We start from the raw sequence: 8885 nt of genomic DNA, 5'->3' as shown, positions 1-8885 counted from the left end.
CCGGACCACCACCTCCTCCTCGTTCTCCCACTTTCGTCTTTCCCTTTTTTTTCTTCTGCCATCATTTCCTGCCTGGGTAAACCCCCGGTCACGAGAAGCATTTCCATCAGGGTTTGAGCGAATCTGTTGGACAAAAGAAATATATAATATAAACTAATGTATAAATGACTACAAACCTCACCCACCTGAAACTCTCTAATCACAAAGGAGTTGTGTTTTTACTTTACCTTTTCTTTTGCTCTTTTCGCCACTTTACAGCGGGGGAGGCGATGGGCTTTGGGGGGGAGGGGTACAGGTAAAAGTGTGCAATGACCTTTTCAGAAAGTCGTCCACCTTTCCTCCTCGTCTAATCAATCCCCCTCTGTTCACCGAACGCCGTGCAGCGGGCGGTAATGTCACAATTAGAGCGCCCCAGCCATTGTTCCCCGCTCACCGTTGAGTGAGGAAATTCAGCCCCGCATTTTCATTTTTCCCGCCCAAGGTCACTTGTGCGTGTTGAAAGAAAAAAAGAGTCATTAGGGTGCGATAAGCGCAGCCGACTCCCATCCATCGATCAATTCACTCATCCATCCATCCACTTATCTGTCCGTTCATCCAACCCTATGGCTCATCCATCCATCTCACCCTCCTTGTGGCCCTCACATCGGTTAATCAATCCAATCCGTTCCACTCATCCATCCGTTTGTACACTCATCCCTTCGTCCATCCATCCATTTACTATTTACTCATCTGTCCATAATGCATCCATTCACCCATCCATCAATCCAATCATCCATCCATCCAAATCTCCTTTCCAGGCTCAATTACACATTTTGATTACATAATGAATTAACAAAAAAGGGCAGTTGTTTAATGTATTTATTTTGTAGAGGAGCAGAGTGATTGAATGTTGATCAGATAAAACTTTAGTTTCTCTTGTTTCTCCATTGAAGGCCCACCTAGGCCGATATCGATAAAATGAAATCCATATTGCCATGATTACATCTAATATGGGTAATTAGTCAGAACAAGAGGGCGTCGCATTCATTGCGTGACATGCTTAAAAGCGATTTTTCCGTAATCAATGGAGAATGCGCACGCTTGCTTTTGACAAGTCCTCGGACCTGAAAAGAATAATTCCTAATCAGTCTTCGCCCGGGGATTAGCATTAAGGTGTGGATCCCGTATTAAAATATTAACCGCTGTTCAGATGTAACAATACCAAGCACAATTACAACTTTACCATGGTAATCAGCGCAGTAACAATAGCCTACGCTTTCCAAAGCTTGACGTGTTTTGACATTGTATTTGACATGTTCAAAAACTTTTGTTTCTTTTTACGTGTTTGCATTAAAAACTGATTTATATTTTACCCTAACTATCATCGTGTTTTGGTCCTATTTTTATAAGGCAGGGACCTCTGTAAAACGATTGATAAGGGATTCATAGCAGTATTTATTATTATGTTTAGCTTATCCAAGTGATCTGCTGTCTGTCTTATTTTCTTCCAGGCGCCACTCGACAGCTATGAGGTCTCAAACTGCTAAGACGGTGGGAAAGAAAAAACCTTCATGTACATAATACAGCGCCAATCATGTCCCTGCTCCTCTATCATACGTTAAGTCAAAGTTCAGAGACAGTTTTGACCTCTCTGTTTAGAGTGCTTTGTGTTGTTGAGAGGATCATTCGGAGGGCCCAGATGAGGGGGGGGGGGGTTCCAAGTAGTGTCACTTTCAATGAATCTCTTCAGGTAGTGGCCCCAATTAGCCCAATGTAGTGTGTTCACAACTTGCTCTACAATCAAAATAAGGTCATTACCTGAGGAGGCTGATTGACCCTGACAAGATGCTGCAGAATGACTTCCTGTCCTTTAGTTTGCTTGTTTGCCCAGCTTCCTTTGCTCTCTGTCTCTATGTCTCTCTCCACCCCTCGCTCTCTCCCTCACTCTCTCTCTCTCTCCCTGAGAAGGGAGAATGGAGTTGTCCTGTCAAAACAAAGTGATTATGGATGGTGAGGAAGAGGGGTGAGTGACTTCAGGGAAGGAACCTTTTGAGGATGTGAGGTAGCCTAATTAAAGATCACAGTGGCGGCTCGCCTATAGAGGGCGCTGGGGCGCCTTCCTCCCGCCGACCTGCCTCCCTGTTTTATTTTTATTTTTATTTATTTTTTCATTTATATTTTTTTTAATAATCTTTCTCATTTTGAGAAATAATCGATGTTAATTGCATTCGAATAATGCATTTACTTTAGAATATCTTTAGAATCCTCCATAATTATGTCATCATTCACTTTCATGTTCAACTTATCATTTCGGTGAAGTAGGTGTCTTCCCTGGGGCTACAGTTCGCTCAGAACCAACAAGCCTGAATTTTTAGCCAATGGTTCCCCAGTTGCTAGGCAGAAAAGAACATCATTCCGCCAATCAGCGTCGTCGAATTGTATGGCTTGTGGGCGCTCAAAATATAGCCCCCAACACAGTGCACCGCCCACTGCACGTAACCGCGCATTTGCCATTACCTCAGAGATGAGGAACATGGCGAATTCGAGTACTGCTACTGCTACCGTTTCCCTGTGAGTTCAGCTAGCCCCAAATTCAGTGAAGTCTCTGCTTATGAATCCCTTCGAAAGAAGAACATTTGCAGAAAAATTGCAAGTCAAAGAACTCGGACCAGACAAGCCAGAAGTGAACATAACCCAACAAGCAAGAGAAAATGATAGAGCTTACAAGAGAAGTTTTCCCAGAGTTTGGTTCGATCGAAAGGCTTGGCTAACTAGCTGTGGGTATGCCAATGCAATTTTTTGCCGTCCTTGTATACTTTTTTGAAAAAAAGTGCGTGTGATAGTTCGTGGACACAGACAGGGGTGACAGACCTGAAACATCTGTCAGAACGGATAAAAAAAACACGAGCGAGCAAGAGTGCATATGAACAACGTGTGAAGCTAGCCATGCTAGAGGTAAGCAACTTCTATTTCTGTATTCCACTAGCCTATATCATGTATTTGTGTTTGTTCGCACATTTTTGTATTCAGAGTTGTCATTATTAGACATACTATGTATACTGTATATCTACCGGAGAATGCAGACATTGGCTTTTTCCCCCCACATTTATGCTTTTTAATTATTACTGTAAGCTTTACTAAAAGATTAACTGGTAGGAGTATGCTGATTTTTATTGTATTGTTGAACTGGGGCATGTTTTCTGTGGTTATTATTTCATAGGTCTGTGACACCATGTGACACCAAAGCATCTCATCAGTGCTACTCTGTTGCAAGGTGACTTGTTCCCACAACACAGCAGAAAGTTCCCAGATTCAGCGCTGGAAACCACGGTGGATGCCTATCCCATGTTGGACAAAGCCAGACTTAAAACAGAAGTGTCCCTGATCTACGAGCATGAGGACTTCAAGGGCTGCAGTGGACCACCGGCTCTATTTCAGGTTCTAATGGGAAAGAACCTGCAAGACACATTCAGCGAAACTGTAAGTCTTCTCGAGATCGTCATCACCACACCAATGTCAACAGCAGAATCAGAGAGATGCTTCTCCACCTTAAAGACGATAAAGACTTTCCTTAAGAACACTATGGCACGGCAATAGTGTTCCCGTGCCATATTCCCATCCCTCATGGGATGGGAATATGGCATGGCAAGATTGCCTCAATGCTCTGGCTATGCAATCTATAGAGAAAAAACTCACACGGGACATTCCAGATTTCAATAAAAGAGTTATTGAGAAATTTGCCGGTCAGAGCGACAGACGAGCAAAGTTCCTATACACGTAAGAGTTTTCCAAGAGTTCTCTTACTAGTCTCTCTCACCCCCCCCCCCCCCCCCCCCCCCCCCCCCCCCCTCCTGTGAGGTGGACGCTGGTTGCAGACCCTCACAACCTCCCCCCAGCCTTTTCAAGTGTACATACTGTATATAGTCCTCTGCAAACCTATGGTGGGGTCAGGCCTTCGGTGTGCATATTGTATATAGTCCTCTGCAAACCTATTCAGTGTACATACTGTATATAGTCCTCTGCAAACCTATGGTGGCATCAGGCTTTCAGTGTGCATATTTTACTGTATGTAGTCCTCTGCAAACCTATGTTGGTATCATGCCTTAAGTGTGTCTTGAACAACCACACACAAACGTTTGCACATTTACATGAATTTTGTGGAATTCTTATTTCGTTGTATTTGTCTAAATGCATACTAATGCAGACTGTAGATATATTTATGATTGAAGTTACCAACACGTCTGGCTTGTCCGTAACACACTCACCCATTCTCTCTATCTCACTCACTCACTCACTCACTCACTCATTATTATTTTCTCAGAATGCATCAGAATGTTTTGTTTGTTTGTGAAAATCACAAAAAATCTTCTGGGGGAAGATGCCCCCAGACACCCCTACAGGGGTTTGGAATGCAAACGTTCAGCCCTCCCTCAAATATATTCCACCAGCCGCCACTGGATCTCACAACTGAAACCCTTTTTCTTGAACCATCTGATGGTTAAAGACACAGGCCTTCCTCTGTGTCTGTAACACCTTTGGCTCTACGACATATGATATAAAACTGTAGAACATATTCAACAAGAGTTTGGACATTATAGCAAAAACTATATCAATTATTGATTATTACTATCTAATATTAGGTACGAGTAGAAATGTAAACGATTTCCGAGTAAATAGCTTTGCATTCTTCATTTTTTCCATGACACACACAGATGTACCATGTCATTGCCTCACCATATCGTTGTACTCATCATTCCAAACCTAAAAGACCCCCATATCGTTGACATTTGGCACGCGGCCCCGACTTTGGCTAATCGCTGTGTCGCCATGGCGATGTGTGAACGGCACAGGGCAGCAGTCGATGACATCACGAGCCGTCTCTGCGGATCAGAGCCTCAATGCCCGCGGTATCCACAGAAACTGTGAACGCCAAATAATAATGCTAGTGATAATACATTGACACGCATATTATACACATGACACGACTAAACCTCTGAGCCTCTAAACAACCCATCATCTTCCTGTTCCACACCCTCCTTCCCACCCCCCTGTCCGTCTCCAGCCGACCATGCTGAGAGGCAAATTGAGAAGGACGTGAGTGGCGGCCCACTGCCTGTTTATTTGCTTGTACTCTCTCCGTGAGCTATAAATTAGATGTCACCATTGTTACATGTCATTGTACTGATACGAGCATGTGCGTGTGTGTGTGTGTGTGGTGAGTTGTGTGTAGCTGTTGATGTGTACATGTGTATGAATTGTGCGCTCGCTTGCATTTGCGTTTGATTGTTTGTTCTTAACATCACTTAAATGATCGTAAGATGGACGGAGGGAGGGAAGTCGGGTGTGGTGGTGGTGGTGGTTATGGGGGGAGGGGGGGCTTCTCATCTGGTTGACTGGATGTCATCAGTGATTGGCAGGTTGTTTAGCACGCGTGGCTGTTGCAATTATTGTCCATCTATAACGCCAAGGTTTTTACCAGCCCACCGCTACGCTAATGTGTCTGTCTCTGCTTAGCATATCCAATTTTAGTAATATCGTAATATTCATGTCATGTTTTATGTGCGACGCCCTACACACTTCTATCACACCTCATTATAGTCTATAATTTCCCATCCCCGATGCAGTTGTCAGCTGATGTGCTGCCATGCGGCCTTCAAATAGCCTACCAAGTGCATTAGCATCTACACCCTATTTCTATATCTATTGGCTTCCCCACCAAACTCTGAGTCCACCGGGTGATCTTTAAGCCACAACCGGGTCATCGTATCAGTCCCTGTCACACACACGGTGGTCTTATGGGTCCCACCACTAACCCCACCAACCCCACACCCGCACACCCAATCGCTCCAACCACAAACAGGCACCCAGACGTGCACACTCTCCAACGCACACAGACACCCCGAAACGCACATCTTGTGAGGAGCATTCAGCCGGTCCCTGCTGGGGAGACAGTGGCCAGTAGCTTCCCTCCCTCCATGCAGTAAAGTGAACCCGCCAGGAGGATGGAGGTCTTAATAACACCAGCCTCTCTAGGCTGAGACGGGGGGGGGGGGGCTCAACTTTACGCATGGAACAGCCTCTTCACATTGAGTTAACATGATTGACAGCCCACTCCTCTACCCTCCCACCCACCAACCCAGCAACCTACCCACCCCAGCCCCCATACCACCGCGTGCACACACACACACACACACACACACACACACACACACACACACACACACACACACACACACACACACACACACACACACACACACACACACACACACACACACACACACACACACACACACACACTATCCTACCCCTGCCCAACACCCTGCAAGCATTTCCACACAAGGTTTCGCACTTTCAAACAATGTGCATGGACCACACACACACACACACACACACACACACTGCCGGTGCAGAAAGTAGATAGACAATAACAGGATCAAAAACATACACATACGCAAGCAATGACACAAACAGAATAACAAACAAAATGCAACAGGAAGAATTTTTTTGTGGGTGAAGCCAAATCCATTATTCCTGTTAAGCAGCTATAAACAAAACCTGTTTCTCCGTTGTTTTTGTTTAGATCCCCCTGTTTCTCAGGTCTTATGCTAAGTGAAACATAAGGCGCCGTTTTCTACAAGGCTGCCATCCGTTTTGAACTGACAATGGCGCGCTACATCAGATCCTACCACCACCACTACTGCCATGGCGCTGCCTGTGTGTATATGTGTGTGTGTTTGTTTGCCTGTCGGCCACGCAATACCGGTTTCATCTTCTTCTCAAATAAACACACCACTGACTGCGTTTTTGTTTACTGCGCTACCTCAGAGCGTAATGTCTGCCTACTGTGACGCTTTGCATAGAAGTGTTTGAGACTTCTTCATGAAGTCACGTTAGGCCGACGCCGAAAGCACTGGCAAGCATCGAAGTGTGCGTGCCGTACACAAAACTGCCATGGGGAATTTATTTTTTGAAGACGCAGGGGGGAGGGGGGAGGGTTAGCTTACAGGTGTGTGTCGACAACACCTGTTCACATTGCCGCAAGAGAGTAAGAGGGTGTAAGTGTATTCAGTGTAAATTAACATGTGCTCCTGGGTTTAGTCGCGTCAAAGCTAGCTAATACACTATAATAGGCCTCTTCTATTTGCCTATACAATTCCTGCAGTTGAAAAGTTAGTATTTTCTCTTAAGGGTTCCACACAAGGACAACTATTTACACCATTTCACCCTTCAACGTTCATCTTCTTTTTCTTTTTCAAATAAAACCAAACACCATCCATGACCTTTTCCTTCGGCTCCCGCTTTCTTCGTCTTCTTCTCCTTCTTCCTCTTCAGCTTCTTTTCACCATTTATATAAGCGTACATACCAGGTCATGTACAGTATCTACATATCAAATTATTTTTCCCGTATCTAAAACCTGAAAAAAAAACATGAATAGTTCATCGGTGCTCATTAGCCTCCGCGCTTGTCTGCCCTCGTTTACCACAAAGTCCCGGGGATCAACCAAAACAAGGAAGCGGCCGCATTTGAACATTTTCAAGCCGCCGTTCAAAGGCAGAGGGGCGTTAGGTGCCTCTTTGAGACTGAAATGAAAGAGAGAGGCTTGGAAGGCAGAGTGAGAGAGAGGGAGAGGGGGAGAGGGAGAGAGAGAACAGTATGGATGAGATGGAAGAGGAGCAATGGCAGCGGAGGCTTGAGGAGGAGGTGGAGGAGGTGGAGGTGGAGGAGGAGGAGGAGGATTCGGCATCGGAGGTGCCACTGTTCATATGTTGCAAGGTGATGAAGTGCTGATATCCGCCCTTAAAGAATACGCGCCCTGCGGACATGTGTGAGATTTATGTCTCTTTCTTGCTTTTTTCTCCACCCCATCCTTCAACATTTCAAATGCACAGCAACAAAAGGGGAAAGGGATGGAGGGAGGGGTGTGTGTGTGTGTGTGGGGGGAGGTGGGGTGAGGGGGTTGGGCTTGGAAATATAACCTCCCCCCACCTCTCCATCAGCCTCCTCACCCCCTACTTAAAGAATATTCATGATGGTTCCTTCTCGCAGGTTAAAAATGTATATGCAAATGTGCGGCTACAGCAGAGCATGCGCTGGTTGTTAATAAATTAACACGGAGCAGAAATAATTCATTCTTTACGTGATGAGTCTCTCCGTGTGTGTGTGTGTGTGTGTGTGTGTGTGTGTGTGTGTGTGTGTGTGTGTGTGTGTGTAGGTGTGTGTGTGTGTGTGTGTGTGTGTGTGTGTGTGTGTGTGTGTGTGTGTGGGAGCTGTCAGTTGTCGCATTGTTCCGGGTACAGGGACGTGACTGTAAAGACGGCAACATGAGCAGTGAACTGTGATACTTTGGGGTGTGTACCTTGTTTCGCACTTCTCTCGGCTCTGACACAAATATCTTGCCTTTTTTCGCTCGCTTTGGCTGTGTGTGTGTGTGTGTGTGTGTGTGTGTGTGTGTGTGTGTGTGTGTGTGTGTGTGTGTGTGCGCGTGCGTTCTTGTCAGTGTGTGTGTAGCTGTGTGTTTTACTTCTTCAGAGAGGAACAAAAGCTTTAATCAACGAGGACTTTTCCGAGGAGAACCAACAGCCACACATACACTCATGTGCACACAAAACACAAAACATACACAAACATACACTCTCCTACAGAGACGTGTAGGAGTGTGTTTGTGTTAAAGGTGGTAGCGTAACTCGCTTACTTTGATGAGCAATTACCTTGAAGAAAAACCCAAAACAAAGTCGTGCCCTTTATTTAACGATTGATAATTTTGCCGATCTTTCCAGGCAGTACAGTTTTGAAAAGCTGGAGAATAAATTGTCTGTTGTTACTGCGTTCTGTGTCCTGCCCTTTAATAAATGTCCTGCCCTTGATAAACACTGAATCTTTCCTGCAAAACAGTATGGAAAAG

The sequence above is a fragment of the Pollachius pollachius genome, assembly GCF_949987615.1.
Source record: "Pollachius pollachius genome assembly, chromosome: 18".
Lineage (NCBI taxonomy): Eukaryota > Metazoa > Chordata > Actinopteri > Gadiformes > Gadidae > Pollachius > Pollachius pollachius.
The sequence above is the reverse complement of the archived record's forward strand: the minus strand, read 5'-3'. Positions refer to the sequence as shown.